This window comes from Rhinoraja longicauda, chromosome 9 (genome assembly GCF_053455715.1).
Source record: "Rhinoraja longicauda isolate Sanriku21f chromosome 9, sRhiLon1.1, whole genome shotgun sequence".
Classification (NCBI taxonomy): Eukaryota; Metazoa; Chordata; class Chondrichthyes; order Rajiformes; family Arhynchobatidae; genus Rhinoraja; species Rhinoraja longicauda.
In genome coordinates, this window is record NC_135961.1 from 58165353 (window position 1) to 58186142 (window position 20790).

The following is a 20790-nucleotide window of genomic DNA, read 5'->3' on the forward strand; positions in this document are numbered from 1 at the left end:
GGGTTGTGAGGGAGAGATAGATCAGCCATGATTGAATGGCAGAGTAGACTCGATGGGCCGAATGGCTGCCTTCTACCTCTGTGACTTATGAAGGCCCGGTTTGCTGAACCGATGGGCTGAATGTTTGATGAAGCCATTCAGTGAAAGGTGAACGGGAGTAGTTGGTGTGAGTGAACAGAAACAAAGCGGAACTTTAAAGCTGCTAAAGCCTATTGCAGAATCTATTTCTATTTTGCTGAAATTCCCAAGCGACCCCCCCCCATTAACCAGCAGTCTGAACGTAAATAATGTTTGGTTCGATACCAGACAGGAGTCCACTGGCAAACGACAAAGTTGTTTGATAGTTGGCCCAACGTTCCAGTAAATGACTTCATTGCACAGCCGGCCCTGCGGAAGTTATTTTCCTCCCATTGGCTCGCCCCGTAGAGAGACTGGCTGTGGGAATCTGGAGAGCAATACACAGGATACATGGGCGGGTACCTTGCTTTGTTTCCGTGAATGTCTGAGCCCTGTAAGGAATGCTGCGTCTGACATACTCCTGTTTAAATTGTCCAGAGCTGCTTTAGGTAAGTGTGCTTGGAGCACTTGCTTGTTCTTGCGACTAAACTGCTGTCAATGTTTCATGTAGCCACTTACTCAAAGGAGACAGACTACCTGGTTAATCTGTCTTCCAAACTCACCTCTTCTTTCCGCGTGCTCTTGTGACTTCATCGGCAAGTCTTTGTAATAATCTATGTCCCTGTTGCAGCCCGTGACAAACGTGTGATATTTTTTAAGTTTGGTTTGTGAGAAACCAGGGTTATCGCAGGAAGAGGCCAAAGCATGTGTTAAATGAACATCTATGGTTAAAACGATGAAGACTTCATTTTAACGTTATTGCAATTCAGCCTTTGGTTTGGAAATGCTCCAGTGAAGTAACTCGGGTTGGTTTACTACATGTGAATGGAAGTTGTTGTTGTAACAGAGTCGGTCAGAATTTGTTGATGCAAAAGCAAAATACCTGTGGATGCTGGAAATCCGAAACAAAGAAAATGCTGAAAGTACTGTGGATCTGTGGTTTACCTTTTTGCATGATGTACACAAGTGAGAGTTTAATTGAGTCGACTTCACACACGGTACAGTTGTAAACCCACAGGCCGGTTTAGAGAACATTGTTTTGCATGCCTCTTCAACGTCTTGCGATCATATGAGGTAATGTGCCATCTATGTATGTTTGTTTTAATCAGGGGTGTTTATGGATGGATTAGCTTGCAGAATACTTTTTAAATTAAAAATAATTTATGACCATGTGGCGAACTTAGAGAGGTGACAATCAGTATTTTGCTAGAAATATTTGGCGTGTATTTGTTTTCCCTTTTCTAACGGTTACAATCTTAATGGAAAGCTGATTTCCCCGTGGAGTATTTTGGGCTAATGAAAGAGGAGTCAGTGTAGGCAGCTGCACAGTGTTGTTGGTTGATGTCCAGTAAAAGCCTCGCTCTTCTGAAACCACCGTGTTTTTTGGATTGCGATCTGTCTCTGCATTAAAGAAAATTCTTGAGCCTCAGCGAGAAAGAGATAAAAATATCGTGACCTTACCCCACAAGGTACTCTTGGTCAAGTCCTAACTCGTAATAATGAATTGTGCACAAATCTGTTGAGCCATGTAACTTCTGTAGGAAGGAAGTGCAGATGCTGGTTTGAACCGCAGATGGACACAAAAAGCTTGAGTTACTCAGCGGGCCAGGCTGATGAAGGGTCTCGACCTGAAACGTCAGTCCGAAGAAGGGCCGAGACCCTTCTTCAAAGGTCACCCATTCCTTCTTTCTAGAGATGCTGCCTGTCCCGTTGAGTTACTCCAGCATTTTGTGTCGATCTTCGAGCCAAGTAACTTGGTTTTGTGCCACATATTCTACGCAAAACAGAAACTATTGAAGGTGTAGGCAGTACAATTATGTTTTTATGGGTATATGCCGACTCGATGCCAGCTTAATGTTGTGCCTGTAGATGAACTGACGTTACTGCATCGGTAATTTGTTCCACTGCAATGCTAATATTGCAGCCCAGAGTTCCTCCAGCACTATGTTTTTTTGCTAATGGAAAACCAAGTTTTAATCTCACCTGAGGTTCACTTGCACCTCCTCCAAACTCATCAACGGTATCCGCTGTTCTCGGCATTGTCTTCTATATATTGGCGTGACCAAACAGGGACTGGGCGATCGTTTCGCTGAACACTTACGCTCATTCCGCCTGGGCCTACGTGATCTCCCGGTTGCCAAACTTATTAACTCCCCCCTCCCATTCCCACACTGACCTCTGTCCTGGGCCTCCTCCACTGTCTGAATGAGGCCACGTGCAAATTGGAGGGTCACCACCTCATATTTCGCTTGTGCAGCTTACACCCCAGCGGTATGAACATTGATTTCTCTAATTTCAAGTAACCCCTGCATTCCCTCACTCCCCCTCCCCCTCCCCATCCTAGTGGTCCTACTAGTTCCACTGTTCGCATCCTTGTATCATAGAAACATAGAAAATAGCTGCAGGAGGAGGCCATTCGGCCCTTCGAGCCAGCACCGCCATTCATTGGCTGATCGTCCACAATCCCTTCACATTACCTCTTCCCCAGCCAACAATGTGTCTTTATGGGCTCCACCCTTCCTTGACCATCTGTTGATGGCCCAGCTTCGTTCTGGCATTTTCTTACTTCTGGTTCCCTCCCCTTTACTTTCACGTTGAAGAAGGGTCCTGACCCAAAACGTCACCCATCCTTTTTCTCCAGAGATGCTACCTTGACCCACTGAGTTACTCCAGCACTTTGTGTCTATCTTTTCATCAGCCCCTGTTCCCCTGAAACCTTGCTATTGTTTTAGGTTTTCTGATGATTTATCGCTAATGCAGGATGTGCCGCTACAAGAGCAGGCAATTGCTAGGAAGTGCTCCGATAAATTAACAATCCCCTGTGACAGTATTACGAGGCAAGGGTTTAGAGATACAGCTTGGAAACACGCCCTTTCGGCCCACTGGGCCCGCGCCGACCAGCGATCCCCACACATTAACACCATCCTATACCCACTAGGGACAATTTTTTACATTTACCCAGTCAATTAACCTACAAACCTGCACGTCTTTGGAGTGTGGGAGGAAACCGAAGATCTCGGAGAAAACCCACGCAGGTCACGGGGAGAACGTACAAACTCCGCACAGACAACACCCGTAGTCGGGATCGAACCCGGGTCTCCGGCGCTGCATTCGCTGTAAGGCTGCAACACTACCGCTGCGCCACCGTGCTGCCCAAATGCTTGACCCATTTAAAATTGATTGGTGCCTTTTTAAAATGGTCAGAATAACATTATGAGAGTGTTAGGTAGATTTGTGGTTTTGACATGGCGCTGTAAGGCAGCAGCTCTACAACAACTGTGTTGCTCTTCCTATGAAAAGTCAATAGACAATAGATGCAGGAGGAGGCCATTCGGCCCTTCGAGCCAGCACCGCCATTCAATGTGATCATGGCTGATCATTCTCAAGTCCAGTGTTGTGACTTGCCCTTGACTCCCAACTGAGCATTATGTTTGGAACTTCATCCATTGTACTGTACATGACACAGAGGTTAAAAGTTCGCTCAAACTAGTGGCAGCAGAAAGACGTGACGTGCTTCCCCACAGCCAGTAAGACGTTACCTTGTCCATGCTGTACTGTACCGACCCAACACTAATGGCATAGACAGAACTCTGAAAAGATCATTAGTCTCTCCCTTCAGACGGCATGCACCAAAGGTTGGATTGGGTACAACATGGAAAATTATACCTCCGGTGAACAGAAGTGAGAAAGTTGACGACTTTTCCAGTTTAGAATCAGTTGTGCATTTAAACAGTTATTGCCAACTTCTACAGAAAGAATGTTACATTTATAAACTTCACCAAACATCAAAAAATTGCACCAAAAATATAAATATGTATTAGAAGTTTGAACAAGTAATGAATTCTTAAATGTGTGTTTTTAGATTTTAGATTTTTAAGATTTAGAGATACAGCGCGGAAACAGGCCCTTCGGCCCACCGGGTCCGCGCCGCCCAGCGATCCCCGCACATTAACACTATCCTACACCCACTGGGGACAATTTTTTACATTTGCCCAGCCAATTAACCTACAAACCTGTACGTCTTTGGAGTGTGGGAGGAAACCGAAGATCTCGGAGAAAACCCACGCAGGTCACGGGGAGAACGTACAAACTCCGTACAGACGGCGCCCGTAGTCAGGATCGAACCTGAGTCCGGCGCTGCATTCGCTGTAAGGCAGCAACTCTACCACTGCGCCACCGTGCCGCCCACTATTTTATCCCACTTTCACATCCTACACACTATGGGCAATTTACAGAAGCCAATTAACCTGCAAACTTGCATGTCTTTGGGAAGAAACCGGAGCAACTGGAGAAAACCTACACGGTCGCAGGGAGAACATGCAAACTCACACAGCACCTGAGGTCAGGATTGATCCAGCGTTCCTGCCGCTTTGAGGCAGTGGCTCTACCGATGCACCACCTTGCCACCCTTGTTTTCATCATTCTAGTTGCTGATTTGCAAAGGCTCCAATGTTTAATCTGACCCATATTTACCAAAATGGCAAGTATCGCAAAAAGAAGTTAATAAATGTGTATTTCAATTTTGAGTTCCCTTGCAGAAGCAGTATGCTGAATAGCAGGTAACGTTACAATAACTTTGCCGTAAATGGGACCTAACTCAAGTAGACAACTTGGTCAGTATGGACGAGTTAGGCCGAAGGGCTCGACTCTGTACCGTAAATCGCTGATTCTAAATATATATTTTTTAATCATAATGATAGAGAAAAATAATTTTGGGGATTTGTTTTCAACATAATTAGAAGAAATTATTGGCTTGGATTATAACTAATGCAGGTATACAAAATTTACAACAGGGCATAATTACAGGGTCTGAAGAAGGGTCTAGACCTGAAAGGTCTATCTTTGGTTTAAACCAGCATCTGCAGTTCCTTCCTACACAGGGTATAGTAAGATTTGGAAATATAGAAACTGGCCTTCCTTGGTGAGTTTTTTCTGCATCAAACGACCGGTGGCCATCTCTGATGTTTAAACTTTGTAATAAAACGATTGGGATTTAGTTTGTGTGTGCTGCTTGTGTTCCTGGCTTTTCATAGTGGTGGGGGGGGGGGGGGGGTCTCACACAACAATCGAAAGCTTTCACACAAATGCTGAATTTAGTTTTTATGGGGAGATTTCTGATGACGAAAGGTACTATCTTTCTTTAAGGTGGTTGCCAGTTGTCCAAGTGCCCAGCAGTAAGAATGTGTCACATGCATATCACAAGATGCAGGGTCAGAGACCAGTGGGCCAAAGTTGAATGTGTATGGGGCACTCGAAACGATCAAAGGTTTTGCTGGGATGGGTCGTGGGAAACGGTTTCAAGCGCAGAACAAGAGAGCATAAACCCAAAATAAGAGCTGGGTGGATAACCTGCTGAAAAAAATGGTTCAGATAGACACACAAAGCTGGAGTAACTCAGCGGGCCAGACAGGATCTCTGGTGAAAAGGAATCGGTGACGTTTCGGGTCGAGACCCTTCTTCAGACTGAGAGTCGGGGGAAAGGGAGATGAGAGATATAGACGGTGATAGAGAGCGATACAGAACAAATGAATGAAAGATGTGAAAAACAGTAACGATGATAAAGCAAACGGGCCATTGTTAACTATGGGCTAGGTGAAAACGAGTTACAGACAATGAGACTCAACAAGATGACTGAAGCTGGAACAACGACTTGGGTTGGGGAGGGATGGAGTAGGAGGGGATGCAGGGGTTATGCAAGGGAAATGGCTAGTTCTGAACGTGGCACTGATTGTGAATGATCAGCCGTGATCACATTGAAAGGGGGTGCTGGCTCGAAGGGCCGAATAGCCTACTCCTGCACCTATTGTCTATAGTCTATTGTCTAAATCAGCTTTCCAAATCCTATCGTGTGTTTCAGAATCAGTCCTGGACTTTGAGGATACTGTGAAATTTTCTCTGAAACTGGGAAGAATGAGGTGGGAATCTGGACAGAGTGAGACCCATTGATCGCTTCCATGCTTTAGTTTTTGGTTTGGTTCTTGGTTTAGCTTTTGGTTTAGGTTCAGTTTTAATTTTGTGATACAGCATGGAGGCAGGCTCTTCGGCCCACCGAGTCCACACTGACCATTGATCACCCTTTTTGCACTAATTCAATGCTATCCCACTCTCTCACCCACTCCCAACACATCATTAGGGAGCGATTTTACTAATTTTACCGAGGGCCAATTAACCGGCCAACCCGCACATCATTGGAACGTGGGCGGAAACAGGAGCAACCCACGCAGTCAAAGAGAGGCCGTGCAAACTGCACACAGACAGCACCCGAGGTCAGAATCGAACCCAGGCCTCTGCCGCCGAGAGGCAGAAGCTCTACCAGCTGTGCCACTGTGTGGAACATAAAATACTAGACATTTTTCTAGGTGACTTAATCACAATCACAATAATACTTTAATAGCCAAGTGTGGCGGCTCCCGAGGGTCGGGCCATACCACTCACGACCCCTCGGCACGGGAATGGGTCGAGCCAAGGAGGCGGACTTCGGCCGGGAGTATAAAGGTCAAGGACCGCATGACTCTCATTCCCTTTTGGAGTTCCAGAGATACAGTAAACACGCTTTTGTTAACCTTGCCTACTTGTCGTTCTTTTGGCCTACTTGGCCCACTACACAAGTATGTTTTGCAACATACGAGGAATGTCATTTGCCACACAGTCATAACAACAAAAAGCAACAGGACGCACAAAATACATTTTATCATGAACATCCACCACAGTGACTCCTCCACATTCCTCACTGTGATGGAAGGCGATTAAAAAAAGTTCAACCTCTCCCTTCTTTGTCCTCCTGCGGTCAGGGGCCTCTAACCTTTCCTTGACGGGACGATCTTGACTCCCGTAGCATGCGGCGGCCCTTCCTCGTCAATAGACAATAAGTGCAGGAGTAGGTCATTCGGCCCTTCGAGCCAGCACCGTCGGGGCAATCAAGCTCCTGCATCGGGGGGGGGGGGGGGGATTTCAGCTCCCCCGCGCCGGACGATCCACCCCGGGTCCAGGCTTGTCGAATGTTGTGCGGCTTGGAGCTCCCGACCGGTCTCAACCCGACACTGTGAGCTCCTTGATGTTAAAGTCCGCAGGCCGCGTTGGAGCGTCGATCCAGGCAAGGAACCGCATGCTCAGATGTTAAGTCCACGGCCTCGCAGTGGGGCTCAAAGTCAGACCCAGGCAAGGCCTCCAGCTCCACAATGTTAGGCCGCAGAGCGACCGGAGATACGATCCGGAAAACAATCGCATCTCCGGCAAGGTAATAGATTGGAACAAAAAGTTTTCCCCGACCCCCTCCCCCACCCCCCACATAAAACAAACCAGAGAACATTTACACAAACGTTTAAAACTTACCAAAAATAACAAAATAAGTTCGAAAAGGGCAGACAGACAGATGGTTGGCGAGGCAGCCATCGTGCGGCGCCCCCTGGTGGTTTCTAATGGACATGAATAATGTGCACCCAGCATTCACGTTCAAATCATGCTTCAAAACTGTGCCTTTCAACCCAAGAGCATTTAAATATATCTGTCAACATTACCTCTGTTTTGGCAGCAAAAATTCTGGCAGATTTGGAGCAGCAGAGTGATGGACTTTGGGCTGGAACAGTCGGAACGGTGGGGTTGGCATTGCAAACTGGGGCAAGATGTGGCACGTTGGCGCAGCAGGAGAGTTGCTGCCTTCCAGCGCCAGAGCCCCAAGTTTGATCCTGACTACGGGTGCTGTCTGCACAGAGTTTGTACGTTCTCCCCTTGACCGCGTGGGTTTGTTTTCTCCGGGTGCTTTGGTTTCCTCCCGCATCACAAAGACATGCAGGTTTGTAGGGTAATTGACTTCTGTAAATTGTCCCTAGTGTGTAAGATAGAGTTAGTGTGCGGGCGATCATTGATCAGTGCGGACTCGTTGGAGTGCTTTGAAGCCGGGGTCATATTTATGGTATAAGAGGTCAGCCATTCAGAACAGAGGTGAGATTATATATCTTTACCCAGACGACCAGTGTGGCCTGTTTCCACGCTGTATCTCTAAAATAAACTAAACAAAAGGAGCAGCATGGTTGAGCTGTGATAAAGTTGCTCCTTGACAGCGCCAGAGAACCAGTTTGGATCTTGACTACGGGTGCTGTCAGTACGGAGTTTGTACATTCTCCCCTTGACTGCATTAGTTTTCCCCAGGTGCTTCGCTATCTTCCTACACTCCAAAGACATACAAGTTTGTAGGTTAATTGGCTTCGGTAAGAATTGTAAATTGTCCCTAGTGTGTAGGCTAGTGCTCGTGTACGGGGATCGCTGGTCAGCGTGGATTTGGTGGGCCAAAATGCCGGTTTCCACACTGTATCCCAAAATCTAAAAACTAAAGGAAGCAAAGAAAATGTGTAGGAAGGAACTGCAGATACTGGTTTATACGGAAGAGAGACACAAAAATGATGGAGTGAGGCAGCATCTCTGGGGAAAAAATGAATAGGTGACGTTTTGGGTCGGAACCCTTCTTATCTAGGCTTCGTGGATACGGAGCAAAGGGTGACCTTCACACCCGTTTCCATGCCCGTAATAGTTCAGTGATGGATTTCCTAATACTCTGAAGATGAAGCTGGAAAGTTGAACAGTGGCGGCACGGTGGCGCAGCGGTAGAGTTGCTGCCTTACAGCGAATGCAGCGCCTGAGACTCAGGTTCGATCCTGACTACGGGCGCCGTCTGTATGGAGTTTGTACGTTCTCCCCGTGACCTGCGTGGGTTTTCTCCGAGATCTTCGGTTTCCTCCCACACTCCAAAGACGTACAGGTATGTAGGTTAATTGACTGGGTAAAATGTAAAAATTGTCCCTAGTGCGTGTAGGATAGTGTTAATGTGCGGGGATCGCTGGGCGGCGCGGACTCGGTGGGCCGAAGGGCCTGTTTCTGTGCTGCATCTTGAAGCTAATAACTAAACTAAACTCTGAAAACCTAAAATACTACTAGGATTGAGTTCCAAACCACAGTCACATTGTGTGATTGGCAAACTCTAAGTAGATAATTAGATTTCCTTTCGTGGATATAAATACTACTTTGTTGATTTTAATGAGTGTTTATTTAAGTTATTTGGTAAATATTTACAAAGCCATTTTATAGTTTGAAAACTAGGCATATAAACACTACCAATGTCCTAAGATATAAACTTTGTGATGGCTAATTGTTAGGTATAATCTTCTGCACGTAGTTTTCTAAATTGAGTTTCAGTCTGTCATCCGTTACTGCAGCAAGCTGGAAATTTGGCAATCAAAGGCATCTTATTACGAGATGCTGCATTTGGCCAAACTCGCAAGACTCCCAGTAGCATTTTGTGAAATGTTTGAGGGTTTTTCCTTTTCTGCCTGTGCAGAATGTGGCAAGAATGTGGAATTTTTGGTTTAGTGTTTAGAGATACAGCGAGGAAACAGGCCCTTTGGGCCACTGAGTCCACGCCCCTTTGTACACTACTCATTAGGTTCAATTTACAATTTTTCCAATCCAATTAGCCTACAAACCTGCATGTCTTTGGTGTGTGGGAGGTAACCGAAGCTCCCGGGAAAAACCTACGCTGGTCACGGGGAGAATGTGCAAACTCTGTACAGACAGCACCCGTAGTCGGGATGGAACCCGGGTCTCTGGCGCTGTAAGGCAGAAACTCTACTGATGTGCCACCGGAATATTAGGCACATAAACTAAAATCATAAAGTTTGAATAGCACACATTAAAGAGAAAATGTGAGAGATAAAGGGAGTCGCTGAACAGATTTATGTTGGTAGACACAAAGTGCTGGAGTAACTCAGTGGGTCAGGCAGCATCTCTGGAGAACATGGATAGGTGACGTTTCAGGTCCGGACCCTTCTTCAGACACGACCTGACACTTCATATCATATCATATCATATCATATATATACAGCCGGAAACAGGCCCTTTCGGCCCACCAAGTCCGTGCCGCCCAGCGATCCCCGTACATTAACACTATCCTACACCCACTAGGGACAATTTTTTACATTTACCCAGCCAATTAACCTACATACCTGTACGTCTTTGGAGTGTGGGAGGAAACCGAAGATCTCGGAGAAAACCCACGCAGGTCACGGGGAGAACGTACAAACTCCTTACAGTGCAGCACCCGTTGTCAGGATCGAACCTGAGTCTCCGGCGCTGCATTCGCTGTAAAGCAGCAACTCTACCGCTGCGCTACTGTGCCGCCCTTCACCTATCCATTTTCTCCAGAGATATTGCCTCAGCTGCTGAAGTCCAGCATTTTGTGTCTTTGAGATAAGCCAGCATCTGCAGTTCCTTGTTATTAGATTTATGTTGGTGTAAGCTTTGTATTTTGGATCCACATTTTTTTAAATGTAGATGTTAAACTTGCCTCAAAGGTTATGATTCTTTTTCTAGAAGGTAACTTCTCCAGGGATTTATTGTATGTATACTGCATGGCCACATTCTGAATACTACATTGATCCTTCTTATATGTAGGAAGGAACTGCAGATGCTGGTTTAAACCGAATGTAGACACAAAAAGCTGGAGTAACTCAGCGGGTCAGGCAGCATCTCTGAAGAAAAGGAATAGGTGATCTTTCGGGTCGAGACCCTTCTTCAGACTTTACACCAGATAGAGCTCTAGGGGCCAGCGGAATTAAGGGATTTGGGGAGAAGACAGGCACGGGTTACTGATTGTGGACGATCAGCCATGATCACAATGAATGGTGATGCTGGCTTGAAGAGCCAAATGGCCTTCTCGTGCACCTATTTTCTATGTTTCTAATAAAGCAGTTCTCAATTGAACACTAACAATCTCCTTCCTTATTAATCCAATTTTTTTTAGAAGCTTCATCTGCGAAAACAGAATCTTGTCTATCTTCTCATTCAAACTTTGTTCTCATTGAACTTTCCCAGCGTTACTTAAACCATGATGAAAATTTTGATATTTGCTTTCATTCACAAGAATTTGCTTGGCAACTTGCAGGAATCGTACTGCAACCTTCAATTGTTGCGTATTATGTCACTCTCTGTGATCTGCCCGTAATAGGATGCCAAGGTTAATCTGGGAAATGGCTGTGCTTGTAATAGCCGGTGGAAGTAGGGGCTGGCAGTGGTAATTTTTGAGCAGCAGTTCCTGGAGTTGTGTTTCTTCGGTGTTGCCGTTCGCTTTGCACCCGTCGTTCAATTGCTCCCAGGAAGTTCTGTGACCAGCTTGCTTTTATGTCCCTGGTTCTCTGATGTTTATAACCCAGAGGTGCTCCATGTGAAATTTTTAGATTTAGATTTTTTTTTAGATTTAGAGATACAGTGCAGAAACAGGCCCTTCGGCACACCGGGACCGCGCCGCCCAGCGATCCCCGCACACTAACACTATCCTACACACGCTAGGGACAATTTTTACATTTGCCCAGCCAATTAACCTACATACCTGTACGTCTTTGGAGTGTGGGAGGAAACCGAAGATCTCGGAGAAAACCCACGCAGGTCACGGGGAGAACGTACAAACTCCGTACAGACGGCGCCCGTAGTCAGGATCGAACCTGAGTCTCCGGCGCTGCATTCGCTGTAAGGCAGCAACTCTACCGCTGCGCAAAATTAGATAGAAGCTGCTGGCATCTTGGCAATCAGGAAGTGTTGTTGTCAGCATGGCTTGAAGTCGCCGGTTCATAGCTCAGGCAAGGGACAGACTTCGTTTGGAGTATTGTGAGCAGTTTTGGGCCTCGTATCATGAGGAAGGACATGCGGGCGTGGGAGAGGGTCCAGAGGAGGTTTACGAGAATTATCCCAGGAATGAGTGGGTTAACACATGATGAGCGTTTGACGGCACTGGGCCTCTACTCGCTGGAGTTTAGAAGGGATGAGGGGGGGACCTCATTGAAACTTACCGAATAATGAAAGGGCTGGATAGAGTGGACGTGGAGAGGATGTTTCCACTAGTGGGAGAGTTTAGGACCAGAGGCCATAGCCTCAGAATAAAAGGATGTTTCTTTTGGAAGATGAGGAGGAATTTCTCTAGTCAGAGGGTGGTGAATCTGTGGAATTCTTTGCCACAGACGGCTTTGGAGGCAAAGTCAATGGATATTTTTAAGGCAGAGATAGATAGATTCTTGATTAGTACGGTTGTCAGGGGTTATCAGGAGAATGGGGTTAGGAGGGGAAGATAGGTCAGCCATGATTGAATGGTGGAGTAGACTTGATGGGCCGAATGTCCTAATTCTGCTATTATCACTAATGGATTTATGAAGCTAAAAAAGTGTGCTTGACTTTACAGCTGTATAATTTTGGAGCTTAAATTGCTGCGTTCAGTATAATCCAAGCAATAAATAACAAAGTGGGCTATACAAATAATGCTCATTTTTGTTTCTCCGTGCCTGTGTGTTTTAATCATATATTCCATGTACAATGAATTCCGGATATGAATTTCAAGTGCAATGTTTTGTCCATAAATTTTTCTTTCCAATCCTGGCATGCAATTACTGAACTGTCAGAATCGTTATCAGCATGCATTCTATTGATGCGGAATGAACTCTATAAAAATAATGTGTTTGGCACCAGGAGCTAACACTCCCCTCTTGTCATTGTGCCTTCATTGCATGTACAAACCTGGTCATGGCTTCTGGGTGAGATGCACTGTTCTCTTCCATTCATGTATGAAAGGAAAGCAGACATAAAATGCTGGAGTAACTCAACAGGTCTGACACCTATTCTTTTTCTCCAGAGCTGCTGTCAGATCCGCTGGGTTACTCCAGCATTTCGTGTCTACCTTCAGCTTAAACCAGCATCTGCAGTTCCTCCCTTCTACACGAGAGAATAGCATTTGCATTGTGTGTCACTTGCCCAAACAAAAACACGCCAGCAGCTTTGAGCATTGCAAACCTGATGCCCAATGTGGCTTTTCACTGTACCTCGGTACATGTGGCAATAAAGTAAACTGAACTGAAGTGCCTGGAATGTGGTGCCGGGGTTGGTGATCTTAAAGATGCTGGTTTACATAAAAGGACAAAATGCTGGAGTAACTCAGTGGGTCGGGCAGCATCTCTGGAGAACATGGATAGGTGGCATTTCAGTTCGGGACCTATATTCCCTACATGTCCATGTACCTATCCAAGAGTCTTTTAAATGCCACTATCGTACCTGCCTCAACCTAACCGGTCAGCGGAAAGGCAATGCATGATTACAATCGAGCCGTTTACAGTGTATAAATATATGACAAGGGAATAGTGTTAGTGCTAGGTAAAGTCCGATCAAAGATAGTTCGAGGGTAACCAATGAGGTAGATGCACCCTCTGTGCAAACAAAAACCTGCCCCACATATCTCCTTTAAACTTTGCTCCTCTCATCTTAAAGCTCCCGGTGTCTGAGCACTTCAACTCCCCCTCCCACTCCCAGTCTGACCTTTCTGTCATGGGCCTCCTCTAGTGCCATAGTGAGGCCTACCGGAAATTGGAGGAACAGCACCTCATATTTCGCCTGGGCAGCTTGCAGCCCAGCGGTATGAACATTGACTTCTCCAACTTTAGATAGTTCCTCTGTCCCTCTCTTCCCCTCCCCCTTCCCAGTTCTCCCACTGTCTTTCTGTCTCCACCCATATCCTTCCTTTGTCCCGCCCCCCTGACATCAGTCTGAAGAAGGGTCTCGACCCGAAACGTCACCCATTCCTTCTCTCCTGAGATGCTGCCTGACCTGCTGAGTTACTCCAGCATTTTGTGCATAAATACCTTCGATTTGTACCAGCATCTGCAGTTATTTTCTTACATTACACCCTCTAGAGTTTGTTTTTTTCCCATCGTGAGGGGAAAGGTTCTGACAGTTTACCCTATCTTTGCCTCCCCTCGTTTTATGTACCTCTTTCAGGTCTCCCCGCAACTTCCGGCATTCCCAGAAAAAAACCACCTTGTGTGGCCGAACTGTCCCTGTAGGTAATAACCCCTAATCCAGGCATCTTACTGGGAAACCACCTCTGCCTGTCAGCGCTTGAGTCGCAAAGGTTAATCAGCTAGGGTGAAGGATGCGACGTGCAAGTGCTTCCTCGGGGGGGACGTGGTAGGTGTTTACCCAGGAGGAAGCTTAGTTGCTTGGGCAAAGAGCAAGTAACATTCTGAACATTGTTAACGTTGAGTGTCCATGGTGACAATTTCCGGCACACTATCGAGCCAGAATAAATTTCCAATGGTGGGGTGAGGCAGAGTCATTGTACTATGTTTGTGTGTGAGTGAACAAGAAGCGACCAAACCGGTTAGTGTACCTTGACGTCACTGAATCAGATCGTGCAGGGAATTGCAAATAACTTTCCTTGGAGGCAGATGGCGATGTGGGACGGGGTGGAGGGAGGGGGTGGAGGGAGGTGGGAGGGCGGTGGAGGGAGGGGGTGGGGGTTGGGGGTGCAGGGAAGTGGGCTGGGTGGTGTTGAAGTGGGGCAGGGGAACACAGTAGAGGCATAATATAAGAAAATAACTGCAGATGCTGGTACAAATCGAAGGTGTTTATTCACAAAATGCTGGAGTAACTCAGCAGGTCAGGCAGCATCTCGGGAGAGAAGGAATGGGTGACGTTTCGGGTCGAGACCCTTCTTCAGACAGTAGAGGCATCCTGTGTTGAGCATGGGGAGGAGCGGGGAGGTGCAGGGAGACAGCCTGAAGTGTGGTGGAGGTGGGGGGAGATGAGGAGCATCCTGGAGCACAGATGGGAGGGGGACACCCAGAGACAGGGCTGGTGACATGAATCTGTAGCACTTCAGGGAGGGATATTAAATATTGGAGACAGGTCCGGGAATTCTAGGAGGCCTTGCAGCTGTTTGAATAACACTGTCAGAGTCATTTACTTCTTACAATAGAGACCATTCAGCCCATCGGATTCAGCTTCTGGCCGACATCATTTCAGCCCCCTAATAGCTTCACAATTTTTTTGTGCATGACCCTAAAAGCTCTTTGAATTTTGTTTTTGCTATTTACCCACACCTAATGTAACCTACTGTGGCAAGTTTAAAAACCTACCGGCATGTTGTTGAGATATGAGAGGAAACTGGAGCACCAGGGCTAAAACTCAGGCAAGCACAGGGAGTACATGCGGGCGTGCGAATAGTGAAAGGCTTGGACAGAGTGGATGTGGAGAGGATGTTTCCACTAGTGGGAGAGTCTAGGACCAGAGGCCATTGCCTCAGAATTAAAGGACGGTCCTTTAGGAAGGAGATAAGGAGGAATTTATTTAGTCAGAGGGTGGTGAATCTGTGGAATTCATTGCCAAAGGAGGCTGTGGAGGCCAAGTCAATGAATATTTTCAAGGCAGAAATAGATAGATTCTTGATTAGTCACAGTTTAAGGATAAGGGGGAAGTCTTTTAGGACCGAGATGAGAAAGTTTTTTTTCCACACAGAGTGGTGAATCTGTGGAATTCTTTGCCACAGAAGGTAGTTGAGGCCAGTTCATTGGCTATATTTAAGAGGGAGTTAGATATGGCCCTTGTGGCTAAAGGGATCAGGGGGTATGGAGAGAAGGCAGGTACGGGATACTGAGTTGGATGATCAGCCATGATCATATTGAATGGCGGTGCAGGCTCGAAGGGCCGAATGGCCTACTCCTGCACCTATTTTCTATGTTTCTATGTAAGTACGGGTGTCAGGGATTATGGGGAGAAGGCAGGAGAATGGGATTGAGAGGGAATGACAAATCAGCCAAGATTAATGGGCTGAATGGCCTAATTCTGCTCCTATCACTTATAAACATGACTCCGCAGAGGCAGCAGCAGCAGAGATCAGGAATGAACCAGGGCATGTCAAAAGCTGCATGAAGATTTTGCGGGGGGGGGTGGCAGAGTGACATGCCTGGAGAACATGGAGAAGCGATGGTTTGGGTCGGAACTCTTCTTCAGACTAATGACCGGAGGGGTGGAAATGTCACAGAATACTCAATTGTACTTCTACAAGATAGACACAAAATGCTGGAGTAAAACTCAGCGGGACTGGCAGCATCTCTGGAGAGAAGGAATGGGTGATGTTTCAGGTCGAGACCCTTCTTCAGACTGATGTCAGGGGGGCGGGACAAAGGAAGGATATAGGTGGAGACAGGAAGACAGCGGGAGAACTGGGAAGGGGGAGGGGAAGAGAGGGACAGAGGAACTATCTAAAGTTGGAGAAGTCAATGTTCATACCGCTGGGCTGCAAGCTGCCCAGGAGAAATATGAGGTGCTGTTCTACCAATTTCCGGTGGGCTACAGTCACCTCTCGACTGGAAACGTCACCTATTCCTCCTCTCCAGAGATGCTGCCTGACCCGCTGAGTTACTCCGGCATTTTGTATCTATCTTCAGTGTAATCCAGCATTTGCAGGTACTGAAGAAGGGTCTTGACCTGAAACTTCTCCTGTTCCTTCTCTCTCGAGATGCTGCCTGTCCCGCGCTGAGTTACTCCGGCATTTTGCACAACTGTTTTTCGAGGTACTTTGTTATAACTCTTGTTGTGGTTCAGGTTACTTAAAATAAATGAAAATTTATTGGGGGGTTTTTCTGCTGCATCTAATGTGCCTATGAAGAATTCCAATCTTCCTGTTCATATCCGGTGTACATGACAAATAAACAAACTCACTCGTGAACTCTTGATCTTACGACGGCTCGTGCAGTGAGGTGTGAGCTGATGAAATAGTTTGGAAATTCCAGATGAAGTCTCTTTTGTTTATTGAGGCTAATTTTAGTGCGCATAAGCATTGACGGTTGGGACTTTCGACAGGCAACAAAAACAAACCTGAATGCAAAAAGCCTGATGGATCGAAACGCATCAACACATATCAATCAAAACATTAAAAGATGCATAGGAAAATAACTGCAGATGCTGGTACAAATCAAAGGTATCACAAAATGCTGGAGTAACTCAGCGGGTCAGGCAGCATCTCAGGAGAGAAGGAATGGGTGACGTTTCGGGTCGAGACCCTTCTTCAGACTGATGTCAGGGGAGGAAGGATGTAGTTGGAGACAGGAAGTCAGTGGGAGAACTGGGAAGGGGGGAGGGGAAAGAGAGGGACAGAGGAGCTATCCAAAGTTAGAGAAATCAATGTTTATACTGCTGGGGTATAAGCTGCCCAAGCAAAATATGAGATGCTGTTCCTCCAATTTGTGGTGGGCCTCATTATGACACTGGGGAGGCCCATGACAGAAAGGTCAGACTGGGAGTGGGATGGGGAGCTGAAGTGCTCAGCCATCGGGAGATCAGATTGGTTAATGCGGACTGAGCGCAGGCGTTGAGCGAAGCGATCGCCGAGCCTGCGTTTGGTTTCGCCGATGTAGAGAAGTTGACATCTGGAACAGCGGATACAATAGATGAGGTCGGGGGAGGTGCAGGTGAACCTCTGCCTCACCTGGAAAGACTGTTTGGGTCCTTGGATGGAGTCGAGGGGGGAGGTAAAGGGACAGGTGTTGCATCTCCTGCGGTTGCAGGGGAAAGTACCTGGGGAGGGGGTGGTTTGGGTGGGAAGGGACGAGTGGACCAGGGAGTTACGGAGGGAATGGTCTCTGCGGAAAGCAGAAAGGTGAGGAGATGGGAAGATGTGGCCAGTAGTGGGATCCCGTTGGAGGTGACGGAAATGTTGGCGGATGATTTGTTGTATACGCTGGCTGATGGGGTGGAAGGTGAGAACAAGGAGGATTCTGTCCTTGTTACGAATGAGGAGAGGGGGAGCAAGAGTGGAGCTGCGGGATATAGAAGAGGCCCCAGTGAGAGCCTCATCTATAATGGAAGCCGGGAAGCCCCATTTCCTAAAGAATGAGGACATCTCTGATGCCCTAGTGTGAAACACCTCATCCTGGGCGCAGATGCGGCGTAGACGGAGGAATTGGGAGTTGGGTATAGACTTTTTGCAGGAGACAGGGTGGGAAGAAGTGTAGTCAAGATAGCTGTGGGAGTCAGTAGGTTTGTAGGAGATGTCAGTCTTTAGTCTGTGTCCTGTGATGGAGATGGTGAGATCCAGAAACGGTAGGGAGATGTCGGGGATGGTCCAAGTATATTTAAGAGCAGGATGGAAATTAGTGGTGAAATGTATGAAGTCAGTGAGTTCTGCATGGGTACAAGAGGTAGCACCAATTCAGTCGTCAATGTAGCGGAGGTAGAGTTCGGGGGTGGGGCCAGTGTAAGCCTGGAACAGGGATTGTTCGTCGTACCCGACAAAGAGGCAAGCATAGCTAGGGCCCATGCAAGTGCCCATAACTACGCCTCTGCAAAGCATGCTTTTTGGTCTGTTTATTCTATCTCAAAAGACAAACTTTGCAATCGACGGATCAATCTATTGAACCTTTGTTGCATTCCCTCTTTCAAGACCTTCCCTCTTGCAGTCCCTCTATAATTAGAGCAAGATATCTCTACACTTGTACCCAAATCCTCTTGAGAAAAAAGACCAACATTCTATTTGCCTTCCTGAGCAGTCTGAAGAAGGGTCTCGACCCAAAATGTCACCCATTCCTTCTCTCCAGAGATGCTGCCTGTCCCGCTGAGTTACTCCAGCATTTTGTGTCCATCTTTGGTTCGAACCAGCATCTGCAGTTCCACCCTGCACATGCCTTCCTTAGCATGCAGATCAAGTTTCAGTCTTGGAATTTGTATCAGCATAAATCTGTACAAGCCAGGTTTATTGCATTAATTTCCGAACATTTACGGTTTGCGATCGATCTTAAAGAAAAGTTGCAGCCTAAAGTTAGTTTGTATATTTAAGAGTACGAGATTCAGTAAAGGTTGACCAAGCAAGATCCACCTCGGTGATGTTCTTTATTAATTCATAGGATTATAAAACATCACTTTCAGTGATGTGGCAGAAAAAGTTGTTAACTGGCCATTGCCCAATGTAGATTTGCTTGTATGAGAAATGATCCATCAAAATGTCTGTGTTCCACCCTCAAGGCAAACTAATGCCCAAGAGCCCATAAGATCCTAAAAAAGCTGGCTGCAGATTTGGTGGATGTGTTTGTGCTGATTTCCCAAAATTTCCCCAGTCTCAGTCCCAGTGGATTCGAGGAGTGAAATCTGAGAACTAAAGTCAATGTGGCCTGAAATGAATTGTTGGGAAAATGTTGGGATTTTGCTTTTAAGGAGTGGTTAAAGTGTACAAATTAAAACAAAAGACTCAGGAACAGCTTCCTCCTCACTGTTCCACACATAGAAACATAGAAAATAGGTGCAGCAGGAGGCCATTCGGCCCTTCGGGCCAGCACCGTCATTCATTGTAATCATGGCTGATCATCCACAATCAGTAACCTGTACCCAACTTCTCCCCATAATCCCTTGATTCCACCAGCTCCCAAAGCTCTATCTAACTCTCTCGTAAATTCATCCAGTGATTTGGCCTCCACTGCCCTCTGTGGCAGAGAATTCCACAAATTCACAACTCCCTGGGTGAAAAAGTTCCTTCTCACCTCAGTTTTAAATGGCCTCCCCTTTACTCTAAGACTGTGGCCCCTGGTTCTGGACCCCAACATTGGGAACATTTTATCTGCATTTAGCTTGTCCAGTTCCTTTATAATTTTATATCTCTCTATAAGATCCCCTTTCATCCTTCTAAACTCCAGTGAATACAAGCTTAGTCTTTTCAGTCTTTCCTCATATGACAGTCCCGTCATCCCAGGGATCAATCTCGTGAACCTACACTGCACTGCCTCAATTGCAAGGATGTCCTTCCTCAAATTAGGAGACCAAAACTGTACACAATAGTCCAGATGTGGTCTTACCAGGGCCCTCTTTACCCCTATACTGAAATCCTCTCGGTATGAAGGCCAACATGCCATTAGCTTTCTTCACTGCCAGCTGTACCTGCACGCCAACTTTCAGTGACTGGTGTACAAGGACACCCAGGTCTCGCTGCACTTCCCCCTTACCTAACCTGACACCATTGAGATAATAATCTGCCTCCTTGTTTTTGCCACCAAAGTCGATAACCTCACATTTATCTACATTATACTGCATCTGCCATGCATCTGCCCACTCACTTAACCTGTCAAGGTCACCCTGCAACCTCCTAACATCCTCTTCGCAATTCACACTGCCACCCAGCTATGTGTCATCTGCAAAGTTGCTAGTGTTACTTCTAATTCCTTCATCCAAATCATCCAAATAAGCCAAGAGCGTTGTCCCTCATAACAGCCCTTGCAGTTTTTTAATCTGCACTTACTCTGTTGCTGTACCACTATATTCTACACTATTGTGCAGATATTATGTTTCTCGTTGCTGTACCTGTTGTACCTCTGTATGGCTTGATAGTACTCATGATAGATACAAAATGCTGGAGTAACTCAGCGGGTCAGGCAGCATCTCTGGGGAAAAGGGGTAGGTGACGTTTTAGGTCCAGACCCTTGATCAGACCCAAACCGTCACCTGCTCCTTTTCCCCGGAGATGCTGCCTGACCCGCTGAGTTACTCCAGCATTTTATGTCTATCTTCAGTGCAAACCAGCATCTGCAGTTCCTTCTTGCAAGTTGATAGTAGTGTTTAGTGTGATTTGACTGGATAGCATGCCAACAGTTTTTCACTACATGAGAAAATAATTTGGGAAAAGTCAATATATGTGACAAATTGGTGCAGTCTTTTTTAGGATGTAATTTGGCGGGTTGATAAAGGAAAACTGGTGGATGTAGTATATGTGGATTTTCAGAAGGTTTTTCATAAGATTATACACAAAGGGTGGTGGGTGTATGGAACAAGCTGCCAGAGGAGGTAGTTGAGGCAGGTATTGCAACGCTTAAGAAACATTTAGAC

At 46.5% G+C, this 20790-nt stretch overlaps 1 protein-coding gene across 2 annotated transcripts in view; it reads left to right on the plus strand.

Moving 5' to 3' along the window:
* Positions 1 to 20790, plus strand: part of LOC144596785 (ras and Rab interactor 2-like) — a 145211-nt gene that overhangs the window by 56096 nt on the left and 68325 nt on the right. The window contains exon 1 of one of the 2 annotated variants that reach the window (XM_078405585.1): positions 545 to 566. The exons of the other annotated variant lie outside the window; for it this stretch is intronic. The gene's annotated coding sequence lies outside the window, so the exon portion shown is untranslated. Of the gene's footprint in view, positions 1 to 544; positions 567 to 20790 lie in introns of those variants that run through there. 2 annotated transcript variants of the gene reach the window in all.